This window comes from Manacus candei, unplaced genomic scaffold, assembly GCF_025592945.1.
Source record: "Manacus candei isolate 608988 ecotype Guabito, Panama unplaced genomic scaffold, ASM2559294v1 h1tg000037l, whole genome shotgun sequence".
In the NCBI taxonomy this organism is placed as follows: Eukaryota; Metazoa; Chordata; class Aves; order Passeriformes; family Pipridae; genus Manacus; species Manacus candei.
In genome coordinates, this window is record NW_026138085.1 from 7,235,383 (window position 1) to 7,252,713 (window position 17,331).

The 17,331-nt window shown below is 47.4% G+C and overlaps 1 long non-coding RNA gene across 1 annotated transcript; it reads right to left on the reverse strand.

Moving 5' to 3' along the window:
• Nucleotides 1–6,076: 6,076 nt before the first annotated feature.
• LOC127473965 (uncharacterized) lies at nucleotides 6,077–16,727 on the reverse strand. Its single transcript, XR_007905641.1, has 4 exons — nucleotides 16,572–16,727; nucleotides 15,967–16,026; nucleotides 7,724–7,905; nucleotides 6,077–6,185 (listed from the first exon to the last, which is right to left on the reverse strand). It is a non-coding gene; the product is annotated as an uncharacterized LOC127473965 (long non-coding RNA).
• Between the last annotated feature and the right edge of the window lie 604 nt (nucleotides 16,728–17,331).

Sequence of the window (17,331 nt, forward strand, 5' to 3'; positions counted from 1 at the left end):
AGCTATTCCCATTTGTGCTGTGACTCCATTTTTAGAGCCAATATCTGAGGATTTCCTGAGCTGTGGAGGGAGCTGGGGTAAATCTCCGGCCAGGCTAGTGGGACAGTGTAAATCCGTTCAATAAAGAGGAGCGATTTCCATGGGGAAGGTCCCAGTGGGAACAATGGGGGGATTTGCCAGAGCAAGGTCTGCCAAACCTCCACCTCACAGCATTGCCACAGTTCGTGCAGGTTTGGCTCTTCCTCAGCACGTGCAGCAATTTGTTCTGGCTAGTGAGGGTGGCTTGTGGCAAGTGCTAATCCCAGCTCCGGGGTTGAGCCCCTCAGGAGGGGTAAGAGGCCCCAGCTCCCAGCCCTCACTCCTCCAGAGACACTGAGTATCCAAAAGCAGCAGCTCTGCGTAATCCCCACACAAAGAGGTGGTCACCGCTAATGGGTTTACCTGCTTAATTCTCCCCAGCCCTTCCTGGCTCTCAGGGTTTTCCCTTCCCCACTGACTCGGTGCTACAGGAAGCTCTGCTTCCCACATTAAGCAGATTGTCTGCAGCAGGACATGCAAATGCATTTATCCCGCTGAATTCCCGAGCTGTTACACCACGGCGTTTCCGGGATATGAATCCTCTGTCACTCACATCCTTCCCTGCCCTATTTCCGGACCTGGGCCACGACACATTTATCACCCAAGGCACAGAGCATCTTCAATCCCCCCTGGCTCCCAAAGTGGTTCCCCTGGGATCATCTGCTGTCACCACCAAATGCCCAGAGGAACCCTGGTGCTCATGGTGACCACCAAAACACCTCCCACCACATTGCCAGGGCTCACCCCTGCCCAGTACAGCCCCACATCAGGGGGTCCTGGTGGTGGGTACACTTAGGACAAGCTCAAACCACTCCCCACCATCCCAAATTTACTGTTTCGCTGCAGAAATTATCCCAACATGGGTTTCCTCCTTTTGTAGGAGAGGAGTTGGGAAGGAGGGTGGGTGGGCACCCGCACCTACATGTGCCAGAAGAGCCAACTGCTGCAACAGACCTCAATTAAAAGGGGATTCTAGGCTCAGATCAGCAAACGCTGGCCTAATTCAGGAAGGAAAGGCTCTGTCACAGCCCTGCTGGGCAGGACACTGGGCAGGAAAACCATTTCCAGGCACAGCCATGAAAAGTTACAGCTTGATAACTCAGACTGCAAGGTCTGTGCTCTTTAGAGAACAAGGCCTCGAGCTCAGATCCAAACCCTGCTCTCCAAGGACAGGTCAAGCTTTCCAAAGCAAATCCAAGTGCAACTCAAAGCCATCTGAATCCAATCGCTGCTCACTCGGGCAGATCCCCCTTGTCACCGAGCATGGAAATTCAATATGTGGGAAGAACTTGAAACAAGAAAATGAAATTCTGTTTATTTTCCTAGCAGGAGTCTGGCCTAAACCCTTCACTTTTCAAGAGTCAGTAACTGTTGCTTCCTTTTTTACCCTCCTTTAATTACATTTCTAGGCTAAATGAGAACCAAGATGAAGGCTTGGGGCACTACCACAGCATCTCTGGCGAGATGCACCCTGGCCAAAGGTGCAATTCCAGAACAAGACACTGCATAATGAGTTATAATTAAAATACTGTTTTACCAATTTTTCTCAGAGTCTGAACAGGTTTTCTCAAACACAAAAAAATCCTATGTTTTTTCTAGCCAAACAACCTGTCTAAGAAAGAGCTTGTGAAGGGCATCTATAAGGAAGGCAGACCCTGCCCTTACCTTGTCTGCCCACATCAACAGTCTGGGAAAATGCACCCAGGCAACTTGAGTTTACCCCATCCAGGTTCCTCCATATGCCATGTGGAGGCAGGGAAGGAGAGATGGAGGGACATGTCACATGGATGAGCTGGGCAGAGCCAGATCCTGATGGCACCCAGCAGGAAGCCCCCAGCTTGGGTTTGGATCACCTCTGCTCCCAGTCTCCTTTCTAGATGGTTCTGAAATTTTAGTCTGTAAAAAAAAGGATGGTGTCAAAGTATCAGGAAGGGAAAAACAACACAACTGCCTCACAGTTGTCATTGCAGATGCCTTTGTGGCTGAAGGAAAAGGCACATGGGCACTGTGCTTCAGCATTAGCTCCAACCACCACCATGAGGAAACCCCTCACCCCACTCACACCTGCACTGCTGTGCTGGGTGACTCCAGCTCCTTCACCACTTCAGGATTTAACTTTCCTTGTGCACCATGTAGTTTATATTGTGTTAAGCCCATCTAGACAGCAAACCATTTCCTCCTGCTTAACAGCCCTCCTGTTCCTCCCCATCATCCGCCGCACACCGCTAAGCCCAAACGATTAACGCTGTCTCCACCACGGAGCAAAGAGAGGTCCCACAGCTCTTAAACGCCCTGCACTCCCCCAGCCTGCTCTGGACTGGGGTTCTGCAACAGACCTTCTTCCCTCATAACACTTGTGACACAGTAATTTATTCTGTGCCCATGGGATGGGTCCCAGTGTGCACGGCACAGCTTCATGGACCATCCTGCTCCCCCAGCCAGGAGCTGCTCCATGCCATTATTCCAAACCCTTTGAAGACATCTCTTGTCCTTCCACACCTCACTTTCTTTTTAGTAAAATCCTTTTTCTGGTTGCACTCAATGCTCACTTAGCTCCTGTCCACCTCCAAGGTCCTACTGAACAGTGTTGCTATAGCTCCTGCTCCCCTTGGCTCCAGCCCCACTGCTGCCCACCCCGTCTCCTATCTCCCATCTCGCCTCCCCATGTAACCAACCAGAAATTACACCCCACAGAAGAGTTAAACCAGCCTGGAGAGTTGCTGCTGCCCCACTTTGCTGCCTGAACACCATCCAAAAGCAATTAGGCAGCACAATAACCCCGGTCAGGAGCAGTGAGGTTCTGCAGGGACAGATGACGCGACAGCAGCAGCACCAGCCACCCCATTCTCTCCAGGATTTTTCCTGCAAAGCCATTTCCATTCACAAACATGAATTCAATTTTCTTTCCTCAAGCTTCCAGTGCTGAACCCCCAGCCCAGGCTCCCCCCACCTCACAGTTTGTGCTGCCTGGCCCCATCCCCACACAGTTGTTGTCCCCCCACGGCACAGGAACCCCAAGCAGCCCTGGAAAGCCAACACAAACTGCCACTGGGACGCCACCCATTATGCTGACAAATCTGCAAATAAGTAAGTGCTGAAAAGAAGAAGAAAAGAATAAATAAAAGGACATGGAGGAAGGAATCTGCTTGGGGAACAACTCCATCTGGGCTTGGCACAGAGTCACACTCACTGCATCACTGCTAAAGGGACGATGGGTCCTGGCCAGCGACAGAGCTTCTGGCTCTGACCCCTCAGGGATTCAGCCAGTTCAAACTCTGAGGGTGCAGGAATTCTCTGCTGAAACGGGGGCCACACAGCCAGGGATTCCTGAAAAAATAAAGTAGGTGTGTGTTTCCCTTGCTTCCCTGCCCCAGACAGGCTGGGCAGTGTCCTCGGCATCATGAGCCGGGCGGCTGCGACCAGCATCACCTCAGGTCTCTGTCCCATGAATTCATCACTTCCTGGCAGTGTTTTATTTATCTCATGTGTTTATTTTCTATATGGTTCGTCCTGAAATATGGCAGTTTGGACTTTCTAGGCTTTCCTGTCCCACTGGGATAAACCCAACATGTGGGATGACACGGGAGATGGAATCAGTCAGTGCTGCTATTATTGTGCTCTGTCTTCTGCCAGCTCCACAGAGGCTTTGTGGGCTTTGGAGGGTTTTTTTGTTTCTCAGCTTTTTTTTTCCCTTTTTTTTTAACTGAACTGGTGCTTTTAACACTTGATAGCTTTAATCTTTGAAAAAGTTAGAAATAGAAAAAAAAACCTGCTGAGATCTACTTTTCCAGGTTTTCATGAAAATAAGAGAATCTCTTTGGTGGGTTTTCTTTATGGGTGACTGCTGGGATGTGCCAATGTAGCAGCGACTGCAGGCCCTGTGCTTCCCCACCTCACCATCTCACCAGGACCTTAATTCTGTGCGTTTTGGGACAGAGCATCTCTGTGATGACAGCAGGATGTTCAGCCCTGGCTGAAGCAGTGCCATGACCATCCCCCAACCCAGTGATCAAAAATAAGAATTAAAAGAAAAAAAAAAACCTCTTTGAAATCAGTTTTAAGTAAACAAAAAATTGATCTCACAAGCTCGGTAACCACAAGCATAAATTTGGGTTTGGCTGGGCTTTGTGTTTTGCTTGGGTTCTTCTGCATCACATATGAAGTCTATTTTAGGATGATTTGCTCAAGCAGTTCAGCACATCACCAGGGCCAACACGCACTCAGCAGTCACTCAGGAGCCACTGCTGTCCCCATGGCCACCAGCTGCCCCAGAGCAGCGAGAGGCAGAGCTGGTCTGGAGGGCAAACAAAATGCCTTTATTCCTTGGGCTCCTACTACCGTGGGCAAGCTCTGGCATGAGTTTTCCCACTCATCTGGCCACTTCTCCTGCCACTGGACACGTTCTTGTCTACACTGAGCCTGCTGCCTGTTTTTATCCACAGCCAAACAACCTGGAAGGAGTCCCTGAATGCCTGTCCTTGCCCCAGGACAGGCAGCCGTGGCAGTTGTCACCTCCCCAGGTGAGGGACAGAGGCGCAGCTCACCCAGGCACCTCCACATTCCCATAGCTCCAGCCATGCAAGCTCAGCTGAAGCAGGAGGGAAACCAGAGCGTGCCAGAGCCCTGTCTGAGGAGTGTCAGGAGAATTACAAAGCTGCACAGAACATCTCACCACTGCACTTTCCGGAGAGATAAGGACCCGGGGGTGGCGTTCCTTGGCCGGAGACTGAGTTCCTGTGCTCCCAGCCAGAGGGAAAGCAGGGAACCGCTGACAGCCTGAACACTCCTCTGCTTCCCAGCCCTGCCATCAGCTCCAACAGCAGCTACTGTCTGCCCCGAGTTACCTCGGCGCTCACAGAACATACTCCTATGGTCAAAAGTAACTCCTTCCCTACCTCCTGGCGAAGTTGAGACTGCTGGAACAAGGAGGCAGAGTCATTCACTCATCCTCACAGGAGAGAGATCAGTCCTGGCTGGGAGTAGGACCCTCAGGGCAAGGGGAGCAGCACCAGTGCTCTGAGCTTTGCAGAGCTGGGGGCAGTGCTGCATGGAGCCTGCTGGAGAAGCATGAGTCAGGCACAGAACTGTGCAAGCTCCTGTGAAATAGAAGTATTAATTGCTAGGGCTGACACCTCACTGATGAGGCTGAAGGCCACACACAGCTGGGGTTTACCTACCCTGAAAGAAATTACCTAACCAAATTCATGCCCATAAAACACTGATGGCTCATCCCCACATCCTCAGCGTTCAAAGAATGACTGTTGTCATCTTTCGAAACTCTCTGATTAAAAAATATATCTAACTGGCATGACTGTAGGTTGCCTTCATTTATTCATTCACCACGAGTGAATTATTCAGTTTTCCAGAATCCCAATGCAGAAACCCTCCCCACTGAGATGGACAGGACGTGCTTTTAGTGGTTTAGCAGCTGTGCATCCTGTGTGTCCTTCGTGACAGCCACGAGTCCCACTGCAGCACTGTCAGACTGCACTGAATACATCTGCACTTTTGTAGTAACTTCAATATAAATATATATTTATATCGAGTCCAAGAGCTGGACTCAATGATCCTTGTGGGTCCCTTCCAACTCAGGATATACCATGATTCCCTGATATAAATATATTTGTCATACTTTCAGGAAGCCTGACTTTCAAAGTCTTGCAGGTCTTGGAACAAGGAACAATTATAATCAGGAAGTGAGCAGTGAGACATCTCCCATCTTTTTATGGAATAAAAGTTCCATTTCTATCACTATAGGGATAGATCTGACATTAAACTCAAGCTACCTGGATATAGGAAAAAAAAGAAGTCAGGATCCCAAAAAGGATCTGATACTATTGCTATCAGATTTTAACATTTCAAGACAGATAGAAAAAGCATGTCTCCCCTATAACATGAAATTATCTGGAATTTCTGTGGAAAACTGCAGAAAACAGCCTGACCTGCTGAAGCACACGGAGAAGAGCACATGGAGACACCAGGACGATGGCAGCACCTCACTCACCAAAGGATAGCTCCAGCACAAGTGTGAGCACCACCTTGCACAGAACCTGGGTCTCTTTCTCACACAGCAGCAACTCCAACCTCTGTCTGTTCTTTGCACATCCCTGGATGGAAAGAATAATTCAAATTAGCCATTAGCTGAGATTATTGGGAATTAGTGAGGTTCTGCTTCTTGCTGCTGGAGCATAAAACCTGCCATAGTTGTCTGAGGAAGACTGAGAGTGGCCTAGGAGGTTTCTTAAGATAAATTTATATCTAGATGTTTAACTTTTTAATGAATTTTTTTGCTTTTGCCAATTTTATTCAAATCTGATAGATCTTAGTCTCTAAACCAGCAGCATCTGCACTGGTGTGGAAGAGCAGCATCTCCAAGAGCAGATGCAGGGGGACACAAGGGACAAACCTCTCGTTCCCAGGGTTTACCCTCTCTGTTTCCAGACCATAGCAAGCCCGCACAGCAGACTGAAATTATTTACTCCACAGCACAGGAGCCTTAACCACCTGCGGCAAGCGGAAAATGACAATGACAGGGAGAAAAGGCAAATTTTATTGTGTCTGGAGAACTGCAGCTCCGTGAAGCTGAAGTATTTAAATAGACAAGAATCTTTTGTTCAGGAAACTGAGCACTAATAATAACATTTCCTCCCGCAAAGCAGGCTTCTTCCCAGCTGCTTTCCACGGTCTCTGCCTCCTCCTGTTCTCCTGGCACTGTCCCAGACCTTATCACCCCCCTTTCCCCTCTCAGGCTACGGAACACCCCATGGTTTTCCAGGCTGCCTTCACTCCAGCTTTCCCTCCTCCACCAAACATCCAGATTTTCTATTTGATTCCCTGCTCTGTCTTTTTCCTCCAAGCTGTCTCAGCAAACACCAAAAAGAGAAAGCTCTGGTGCCCCGTGACATGGCTCCCCCTGGCCCCACAACCTTACTGGTAGAGTCTGGTCCTGCTCATACAGATGTCGCACTTGGAGGACACAGGACACCAGAGCAGGCTCATTCCAGAGTCACCACCAGCATCTTTTGCCAAATGCCCATAGCTTCACAAAGCTCAGGAAGAGTTTTAAGAGGAAGGAAGACATAGATTAATGTCCCATCACCCATCAACTTTCCAAACCCTGACCAGAGCATGGAGGTGTTCCGGCTATCCAGCTGGAAATTATTTCATTATTAATTATTTAATTACTTATTCATTTTCTATGGACAAGCTTCCCAAGTCAGCCCTAAAATAAAAAACTGCCCCAGGACACCAGTCCTGTACATGGGTGTTGAGATCCACTGCTGTGGGAGCAGAAAGGCTCTTGGTGTAGCCAGATACCCCATCAAGGGAGGACGGGGAATTTCCTGGAGCAAAGACCAAGCCTTAATTTGTTCCTGCCAGCACAGAACAATGCACTGAAGGAGACAGCAGTCATTGTCTGGGAGAGCAAAGCTGTGGTTCCCGTCTTCCCCACCGGAATAACATCCCTGTCCCCACAGCTGGCAGGTTACGCATCAGCAGTGGTCCCAGGAGCTGAGGGCTGGGAAAGGACATCCCATGGGAAAGGACAAGCCAGTGCTGGCCTTGCAGCCCTTGCTGGGGCAAAATAAACTGAAGAAAGAGATTGAGCAGTCAGAAACCAGGTCTTTCGGAAATCAAGTCCTACCTGGAGGAAATGTAGGGCTGAAGGAGCCGTATCTGGGGTGGAAATGAAAGGGGTTAGAGCAGGGGGTTGTGGCTGCTTGGAGATCACAGTTCAAATCCTTCAATATCCTGCTGCTGTCGGGGGACCAGAGGGTCTCAGCAGAACCACAGCTTTCTGAGGTGACAAATTTGAATACCAAAGTGCTGGCTATTCAAAGAGGAATAGAAAAATAAGCAAAAATAAGTGAGTTTAAGGAAAAGGTATCTTGTTTCAATCTTAAAGAAGCTGAAGAGGCAGGACAATTCTTATCCATACCCCAACATATTTACTGTAATTAATTTAAGAAAGAAAATTCACAGATGGAAAAAATATCGTTCAGTCAAGACTAAAGTGTCCTGACAGTGTTGGTGCAAAACGTTCACTGGTTCTACTAAAATAAATTAGATTTAATGTTGGTTTGATCTTCTGAGTTCAGCAGGGCCACAGTCCTGATCTGCACCCTCAAACCAGCTTTGGAGCAGAGGATGGGTGTGGAGTCAGGAAAGCTGCAAGATATTAATGAATACATAAAAATTAGGGCACAGATTTCCATACACAAAACCCTAAAGAAATTGGATCCCAAACGCCAGTTTTAATTAAAGAGTAGCTTATTATAAATAAGAATATTAAAAAAATCCCAGGAAGTAATATGTAATTATTCATCTACAGAGCTGATGACTCAGATTATTCTATTGATTTGAAATACAGTGTCCAAATGCGTTTTACATATACATTAAACTTGTTAGTTTAATAAATATGTGGAGGGAACATGGAAATGTGCGTCTGCTTTTAGAAACAAGTGGCTAAATCCCTGATCCATTCATCTGCATGAGAAAAGTGAAGCAAAGGCTTCACTCCTTTTATTTTATTCTTAAGCAAGTAATGATTTAGAAAATGTACATTATCATCAACACTATAATCACCGTCCCGAGCCTATAATCCCACGAAGGAAGCCTGCACTGCACATAAACTAAGTCTACTGGGGGTTGTTGAAGTTTAAGTTCCTTAAGAATTATTTTTAAGTTCCTCTCCATCAAGGATATTATAAGTAATGAGAGCAGCTGCAATTGTGGCTTTTTAGAAAGTGTTCTCCCAGCTTGTTCTAAAAAGGCTGTTTTAAAGGTCGTGCTGCTGAGCCTGTGGTGCAGTGCCTGGGCTGGTTGGTATAAAGTAACTGCATTTTAGTTGGCATCTGGCTGAGCCTATATTTTCATTTGTAAAAATTGAAAAATTCTTGGAAGAACTCCACAGCCTACCAAAAAATAAAATGTTCTTCTTGAAAACTAGTTACAAGTTAATGATAATTCCACTTTGGGCAGGAAGGAAGGGTTTAGGCTGGACGTCCCCGGGTGAGTCGGGAGGATGTTAAACCACAGCCCTGCTCTGCTGCTCGGGTCCCATTCACAGCCCAGGCTCCTGCTCAACGGGACAAAACACCCCATTGCCAGGAGATTCATTAAACATCTTCCACAGAACCAAATTACTTCTATGAGCACTAAGTAATTCTGAATATGTGAAAGCTTTCTGAATGGAGTTCAAATCCAGCTTTTCCTTTGATACGTCCCTAGAAGGAACCTCAAATATTAAATCTGAGAAATGTAGCTGAGACCACGTAAAAGCTGAGACATCCTTGATACATACAATGGGATCCCTTATGCTGGAGAGACAGTGAAACATTCATAGACGTCACAGTAAAACTCAAATTCTGATTTATCCCCACATTTAGCTACAGTCAGGGTACAATTCCAGTTAGAGTGTCCATTTGCCTAAAATATATATTTTTAACTACCTTAAGGGGCCTTGGAGCTGTCCTGTGTTGGGAAAAGAACAGGTCATTATTTGGAAGGACCTGCTGTAACTTCCACACGAGAAATAGGCTGGGGCACTGGAAATAACCAAAATGGAGCTGTACAAGCGCTGAGGCAGATACACAACCTCTCCTCCGCACTGAAGGAAAAACCTGCTGTGCTATTCATTTCTTTTCAATAAATGTCCATATTTAAGATGGCTAATGTGAATTGGCATAGGTATAGAATCCTAGAATTCAGCTTTGCCTCTTTCTTCACTGGCATAAATCATAGAATCGTATAGAATCATGGAATAATTAAGTCTGGAAAAGACCTGTACAATCAAGCCCAACCATCAACCCAGTACCACCATCATGCACACGATGTCCTCAAGTACCACTACCCCATGTTTTTTGAGTACTTCTAGGGATGGTGACTCCACCACGTCTCTGGACAGCCTGTTCCAATGCTTGACAAACCCTTGCATGAAGAAATTTTTCCTAATGTCCAATCTAAACCTTATGGTGCAACTTGAGGCCATTTCATCTCATCCTGAGGGATGCATGGGAAGGGATAGGATTTTTGTAGCTCCATAGCTTTACCGGGATTCATGTACCTTATAGAAATAGAGAAAGAGCTCATGAGAGAGAAAGTCTCAGCCAAGCAAATCTGGAGAACAGCACAGCGCAGCGCCTCACCCAGCTCCTGCCCTGCACATCCCGGAGCTGGGTTCTGGTTCCAGTCACCCTCACAAACTGGGGTACCTGAGGGATCACCACTGTGGAAGAGGGAAATGAAAATGAGATAGACGTGTCCTGCTAATTCCTTTGCCAACAGCCCACATAAGCTGGGATGTGGTGCACATAAAAAAAGCAACTGTCCCTTGTCCCCTGCAGAGCTCCGGAGCTGCACGATGTCCCATACTCATAAATGTTTCATTGCACTTCTGGAAAACAGACGTTGCTTTTGAGCAGTCTATGAAACAATATTGTAAACAGCTCAACCATTCTCCCCTCTGGTCTTGGCAGAGCCAAGAACAATGTGCATTCAGGGATGAAAACCCTCTGCCTTGGGCATCCCAACCCAGGGATGCTCAGTGTTGCCTTCCCACCACGCCAGGGAGAGGTGATGGGGCTGGATGGAGGGTCACAGGATAAGATGGGCAAGGCAAGGGAGAGGGCTTAACGTGAGCGAAACCACAGTTGATAGGGATTGCAGGATTTAAGCTGGAGCCAGTGAACACACTGGGCTGGATGCACCCGCCTGAAAAACAAAACAAAAAATCCAATAAAATGGGCAGATGGTCCTGGAGACATGGGGGGAAGGGGGACTGGAAACAAGGAAACCAGATATTAAAAAATGTAAATGAGAGGGAAATTATAAAAAGCATAAAGCTCCTGTCCCTGAGGGAACAGCTGTGTATGCTAATCCCTCCTGGGCTGCTCCTTTTGGATCTCCCTTCCTTCCTTCCTCCGTCCCTCTCTAATAGCTCCCTTGTTCCTGCTGGACAAAACCGGCCCTTTGTGGCTGCTCTCAGAACAACATTAAAAACAGGAATAGGGAAATTGTAAACAGGAGGCTTTTGGCCTACAGGCCAAGGCACACACCGGCCTCTGAGGTCTACTTCATGCTAAGCAAAGAAACAGATCTTTGTTGCTAAAGGGATTAGGGCTGCGGGATTTCGGAGGCTCGGCGGAGGCATTCAGCTGGCCTGAAGTGGGGGCTTTGTAAAGAGATACCTCCATTATGGCCCCGCCAGCGGAAATGGCTCGCGCTCTTTATGCAATCGGGGTAATGCGATATTGTTGGGCGGCTGAAGGGCTCTGGTGAAGCCTGGCCCTATCTGCTCAATGGCAAATTCTTTCCCTGCTAAATAGATGGTGGGTAATTACCTTTACTGGTGGGGGGGGAGGGAACCGTCCATCTTTAACCCTTAGGTGCTTTAATAAGAGCCATCCCAGCGAGATGCCACTGGGTTCGCCAGAGGCTGTGCCCACGGTGGGCTTCTAGATGAGTTTCTACCACCTGCAACAGCTTTATCTCAAATTCCTCATCAAGCAAATAAGCACATGCCATAAAATATCCATCACCTGTGTTACTCCTAGGCTCCCTGAGCCCATCTTGGCTCTTGGGGTGCTGATAGCCCACGCTGCAAACCCCAGCACAGTCCTCAACCAAGGACCATCTACCACGTCATGTCTTCCCACGCCGCTGTGGAGCTGCCCAGGTTTAGTGACTCAAAATACTCTGTGAGGTTTGTGGTTAGGGTTTTGGCTGGGGGTGGCTTTTTTTTCTTTTTTTTTTTTTTGTTTTAGAAATAATCAACTAACTCCTTCCTGATGAACAATAACCTATATTCAGGTTTGCATTAAGATTATCCCTTGATTACACACAGCCCACACCACCTCTATGTAAGTATTATGGAGTTTTCCATGGTTAACTTCTAATTAGATTCCCCAGCTGAGTACAAGAACTGTGGGATGATAGGCAAGCCCACAAACAGCACAGTACCACCAGCCCCTGCACTTCCAGTGAGAATCTCTCCTGGAAAAGAAAGCAGGCAACACCGAGCCTACCCACAGCCAAACCATCTCCATCACCATGAACATGCACTGCCTTCACAGTTGTTGGGCATGGGACATCCAGAGATAGGTGGTTACACTTCTCTTAGTGATAACTTAAGATTACTCATTCATTTACCCCAAAATCAAGAGTGTTTGCGACTGGAAGAGGTGGCTCTGACCTGGAAAAAGAATACAAGTCTGCTGCAACATCTGGAGAGGAGAATAAATATGAAATAATTTGCATCTGGGGCCATTGGACATGAAGTTCTGCTCAGGCTGTACCAGCGTTGCTGATGACCAGCTGCTGTCTGTCACCTCTGCCCATCACTCCTCTGCCATCCAGCCCTGCAGCTGGGGAGTCCCGAGGCCATACAGGGAGAGGGAGGGGAAGAGCTGGATTCGATGGCACCATTCTAAGCCATTCCAATTTTTTAACAACACAGACTGGTCATACTGGAATGAAGTTCACTAGAATCCATTCATTTGAAGTTTATAAGTTGGCCTAATAATAAAAGACAACTACCATACAATCCGTTTTTTTGTGGTTGTTTTTTTTTGTCAGGCACTGCCTAAATCCCAGCCTTCTCCTTTTTGGCCCTAGTTTCAGACTCTCTTCCCAGGAAAATGTTTGTAAAAATAATTTGCTATAATTAGAAAAATGTTTCATTGAAAATTCATTGCTGGAAGCCTGTCCTGCCAGTCGGAGTTAGGCAGGCTCCAAGACACCTCTTTCTGTGACATGATCCTGCTGAACTGACAACCAAAGTGACGCCCATGTTTATTTTACAAGAGCTGGGCTTTGAGTTCCAGATCCCAGAATCAAAGCATTATGGGTGGGTTGCTACAACTATTAAAAATATCAGTTGACTCCAGTCCCTGCACCGTGAGAGTCCTGACTCCCAACAAGAATGGGAATAACAGGAACGGGATATGGATTAGTTTGACGGTGTCTCGTTTGACGGTGCCTCTGCTCAGGTGTAGCAGAGCTGCTGACAACTCTTGCTGTACCTGCTTCTAGGACACTCAGTATTTGGCCTCCAGAAACACCAACCTGCACACACACAGCCTCTGCCCCCTGTGCTGTGTAATCTGGGAGCCACCATCCCTCGGGAGAAGGGGGACCATCGTGGCAAGGGCCAAACAAATTTGGATAATGTGACCAAGACCAAACGATGCCTGAGGTTTTGGCATTCCAGTGTTCCTAGTGAGGAGCTTTGTTATGCCATGCTCTACCCAGGGGTTACCATAAAGGCTCCCCACAACTGAAAACCAGCAATTCGAGCCAGGGATCAGCGCTCCCTTTGCCAGTCCCCTCTCCACCCCTCTGCACCGGTGTGGAACCCTCCAGATACAGCATCCCACACACATCACTGCAGCACAAATCCCACTGCTCTCCCCATCCCAGAGCTTTGCTCCTGGCAAAGAAAAGCACAGTCATGTTTGTTAAAAAAGGAGATGGCATGAAAAGGCAATCCCTGATCACATCCCTCTGACCTGGGTTTCTGAGCTTCTAATATCCCTCCATGTCTGGGACTTTCCAAACCCAGCAGAGCAGGCTGGGGGCTGATGAATGGTAACACTCTGACCAATTACAAAGTAATTAAAAGTCCCACCGAGAAAGCTTTGCATATGGACTTTAATTATTATACCACAGTCCTGCCAGAAAAACACAAAAGAGGATCTCGGGCGGCTTGGAGGATGCATATGGCTTGTGTAGGTGGAGAGACCTAAGAGACTGTTACTTTGGGTAGGAAGTGGATTTTCCCTCTCCTATAATCTTGTTAAATTACCCTGGTTTTAAATCAATGATTTATATCTCCCTCTTCGAATCCAGAGGGGAAAAAAAAAACCCAAACCCTCTCTAAACAGCCAGTGTGTGACAAGCAATACATTTTCACTTTCATTTACCCTCACACTGCAAAGTTCACTCAGTGAACCAGAAGTGTTATAGGAAAATACTGGGAAGGACTGGTTAAAAAGAAAACCTTGGCTGAAATGAGATGGAAAACAGATTTCCCAGGTTAGGTAAGTATCAGAAAATAATACATAATGTTAGACATCCGAAAAGGGAAGTAGGAAAATATTTAAAAATTTGCATAACCATTTGCAACCTAAGAAAACAACAGAAAAACAGTTTCATTAGGAAAGGACATTTCAGACAGGAGGCAGTGCTGGATCTTCCTGGGAAATGGCCATACCCTGTGTCCAGCATTGACTTTTTGTGAGTGTCTGTGTAACTGACTGAGGACTCCCAAACAGATTTTCATTTGCCATTTGGGTTTCAGGGAGTCTTCCTCCCTGCTACACCCGTTCACATCTGTGTACGTCTGGAAACTTCCAGGGGGAATCATCTCGTAGCAACACTCACAATAATAAAATAGACTCGGCACAGATCTGGGACCGAGGCCATGCTGCAGCCCACCTGCAACAGGAGCACTCCGAGTCTATCCAATTAACATCTCATCAACCCTCTGGTTTTGTGAAAGCCCCACTGAGCTGCCATTGAGCACCAAAGCCTTTGTCACTTGAAAGCCAACCATGCCCTAGGCTGCATCAAAAGAAGGGTGGACAGCAGATCTAGGGAGGTGATTCCTCTCTCTATTCTACTCTTGTGAGACCCCACCTGGAGCACCGCATCCAGCTCTGGGGCCCTCAGCACAGGAAGGATGTGGACCTGCTGGAGCGAGCCCAGAGGAGGCCATGGAGATGCTCCAAGGGCTACTGCTCCGAGAGCTCTGCCCTACAACCCAAATGCCCCATGTAAGGTATCACCAGCAGTGACAGCAGAGAGGAACTGCATGTCCCAGAGCCAGGAGGAAGCACTGACATCACCCATAGACGTCTTTAGCTCTGCTGACTCACTGCTCTTCCCCCCAGCAGGAACAACATCCAAGCACCGGGAGCATTCCCACAGCAGCCTGTGTCACCGCTGCTGGAGCCGTGGCTGAGCAAGACGTAGGGGAACACAAAAAAACCCCTTTCTATTTCTGGACCCTGGGTGAGGTGGATGGGTGGAAATCACCAGGCTCCCAGTTCCCGTGGGAAGCCATTAATAACCTCCTAAACACTGCCACATCCTTTAACAATCGTGCTATTATGGGATGCTGAGAGAGCAGCCATGGGGTTGGTAAGCCCACGGGGCTCCTTCCCCCGCGCTGCCCACCAGGCACTGCCAGGACGGTCCCACCGTGCCCCAGCCCTGGCACAGCACAAGATGTGACTTTGTGTGCCTGTCCCCACTGCTGACGGCGTGTTTGGAAAGGAAATCCCCCCACGTGGCCTGGAGGACCGCGAGGGAAATAAAGCCATCTGTTCATTGAGACAGACCTGCTTCAAACCAATTAATATAAAGAGCTTATATTAAAGGGTCTCGCTTCGATGCAAATCCCCTCTTGTAAACAAACCTTACAGGTCCCAGCTCCAGTCTCCAAGGCAAGTCTCAATCTGATTAGTTACTCCACGTGCCTTAAATTCCCCCTTACCAATGAATAAAACTATCTTCTTGCAGACATATATTAAACACTTACTGAATTTCACCTTGAGGTGTCCTTTTCAGTGCTATTTAGTGAAACTGGGACCTCTCTGGGTGAAAAACAAGCAAATTAATTTGTTTTCTTGGCAGCAGTTGTCCTCCAGACCACCACCCACACAGCACAGCACACACAGAGTTCTATCTCCCCTATATGCACCACTGTGGACTATTTTTGGATGCCTGCCTAAGGCAGAGCACACAGGGCAAGGTGTGCAGTTCAGTATATTAAAAACAAGAGAATGAATTAATGAGAAGGGAATTCAGCAACAGTTTTCTGCCATTCTCCAAGCAGCAGCCCTGGAAAGCACCTGTGGGAAAAGCACTTTCTGTAGGTGAGCTTACCTGGGCAGGATGAGGACTGAGTGTTGCTGCAGGAACACACACATGTTGGCTCCATGGACTCTGGAAAAGCAATGGGATGAGTAAACAATCACTCCTATGGAGGAATTGCATTTGCTGGTTGATGGTTGTAAACATGGTGAGCACCAAACCGGATCCACAGGCTGCTCCTCCACAGCTCACAGAATGCTGAGGAAACTCTCCACAGCTCCTTTGAGCAGCAGCCTTCCATCCTTCCACAAAGACCCATTTTTTTTTCTCAGATATTTCTGAGACAAATGTCTTCTCAGTCTTTCCATTTAAATACACAAGCCTGAAAGTTCCCAAACCTGTAACACAAACTGGCAAAGCCATTTAGCAATGTACATCCCTGCCCTTTCCAGCTTCAGCCCTGCCCTGCCCCACTCTGCTCCCCACAGCAGGGACGTGGATCCAGCTCAGTGGGCACGTGCCCAGCAGCAAAGAGAGTTTGATCCTGGGTCAAGACCAGCCTGATTTTTTTCTCTTGGCTCATATATCACTTTTTTCTTAATATGTTTAAAAACAGACACAGAGAAGCAGAAAATGACAAAATTATGAGAGCTAACTGAATATTAAGAAGCATATACCTCAATTATTTGCATTTCTTTCCTGTCTTCATAAGTAAAGCTGAGTCTCTAGATGGTCTCTGGGGTGTTGACACAGAGGTTTTGTTTCTCTTCTCTTGCTTCAAGTCAGATCCCCTTCACTTGGGAGAAGTCCCTTTTCCCAAACAGTAACGGAAATTTCCCAAACACGTACAAAATAATGGTCCTGCAGTAGAAGACAGAAAGAGAGAAGAGTGAGATGCATTCCTGGGGAAAAAAAGAAAAAGCTTTTCATTAAAGGTGAACCCTGCTGTCAGCTCCAGGACTTCCAGCCGGTACAGAACAAGGATCTCTCCCTCGTCCTGGAGGCAGCAGAACAGGAAGTTTTGGTCTTACAAAAAAATGAATGAAACAGTGACATTGTGGGTGCCCTGTACTGAGCTGCCCTGAAACTGCTGCATCAGGGAGTCTGATGGCAAGAGAGGAGCTGGTGCTGGGAACACTTGTGAATTTGGCATTGAAAGTGTTACAGAAAATGTGCCATAAAGTTCCTCTGAGGCTTTAATTTCCCTCCCCCCCATCTTCCTTTGATTTTGATCCCCTCCTTCCCTTGTGTCCTTTGAACTTTTAAAAAGGCACTTTGAAGAGATGTCATAAAGCAGTGGGTTTATTCAGGATCTCCTCTTTGATGCTCCTGCTGCCGCGTGTGAAGTGTGGCCCTGCAGGATGTGGAGCCAGAGGAGCCCAAAGCCGAGATGGAAAGGAAAGGGCAGAAAAGTGAAAGTGTGGACACAGCGTTCTG